Consider the following 1,582-nt stretch of genomic DNA (forward strand, 5'->3'; position numbering starts at 1 on the left):
TCTTGTGGGCCCAATGCTGGTTGACTTTTTCTTTCAAGCTAGTGCCACGTAGGCCGAAAAGGGGTAGAAAATTACTTACAAAATAAGTTCAGGGGGGTAATAGAACCTTAGTATAGTATAAGTGTGTCTCTGGGATTTCTGGCATAGGTTAAGGGGGTACTTGTACATTTTCCCAAAAATATATGTTGTTATAATATCGACAAATTAGAGTTTGTAGTTAAATATTATAAATTTTAGCTATGAAAATTTATATATATTTATGACACTTATTTCGTCACTAATCATATATCATATATCATATATCATATATATACATATATAAAGGAAAACTTAGACCCGCCTATGTGGCGCCATCAAAAATCAAATTTCCTTGTGAATTTATTTATTTTCAAAACTAGCCTTTCCCTTTCATGAAAAATCGTGACCCTTATGAAGAGTTGCGATTTTTATGCAGAGTTGTGACTTCAATGGAGAGTTGTGACTTTTACAAAAAGTTTATGTAGAGTTGCGACTTTAATGAAAATTTGCGACTTTTATGAAAAGTTGTGACTTTTTATGAAAGGTTATGACCTTTTCGAAAGGTTGCAACTTTTCCAAATAGTTGTAACATTTCTGCTAAGGCACGATAAATATTTGTGTACTAGCCTTTGTTGTCTATAAATAGAGGGATTTCCTCTCATTTTATAACAACGAAAATTCTAAACCTCTTCTGCTTCGTCACAACTAATTTTTTATGTACTTTGTTCCTGTTAAGTGGCTCATTGAAGCCATTGCTGATGTTACAGATTTGGGTATGTTTTTTACAGTCATTAATTTGTGCTTATGTTATTAAGGATTGTGCTTATGTTATTAAGGATAAATGATAAAATATAACAAATTTCACTTTCCTTCACATTATTAATTTTTGTTACCACGTAATCTTGTATGTGAGATAACATAGTGTTTTAGTTTTGATATAACTGATATATTTATAATATTATTTTATAAATTCTCTGATATTAAATTTCCACGCGAAGCGCGGGTAATTTTACTAGTAATATAAATAATTGGTGACAAATATTTTATTTTCTCTAATCAATCTATGATTTAGTGACAACAAAAGAATTGTCACAAAATATATACTTGATGAAGATATTACTTCAGGTAAAAACAAATAAATGAGAAAGACTATTTCAAGAGATACTTAGCTTGATAAGTATTTTTATTTTCTTGTGCGAAAATGTACAAGCACCCCCTCAATCTATGTCTGAAATCCAAGAGACACACTTATACTATAATACTAAGGTCCTATTACCCCCCTGAACTTATTTTATAAATAATTTTCTACCCCTTTTCGGCCTATGTGGCACTAGCTTGAAAAAAAAAGTCAACCAGCGTTAGACCACAAGATAGTGCCCCGTAGGCTGAAAAGGGATAGATAATTATTAATAAAATAAGTTCAGGGGGTAATAGAACCTCAATATAGTATAAGTGCTTCTCTAATATTTCGGGCATAGGTTGAAGGGGTACTTGTACATAATTCCTTTTCTTGTACTATATATACTTGATGATGATATTACTTCAGGTAAAATTACTATATTTT

Source organism: Solanum pennellii, chromosome 2 (assembly GCF_001406875.1).
Source record: "Solanum pennellii chromosome 2, SPENNV200".
NCBI classification, from domain to species: domain Eukaryota; kingdom Viridiplantae; phylum Streptophyta; class Magnoliopsida; order Solanales; family Solanaceae; genus Solanum; species Solanum pennellii.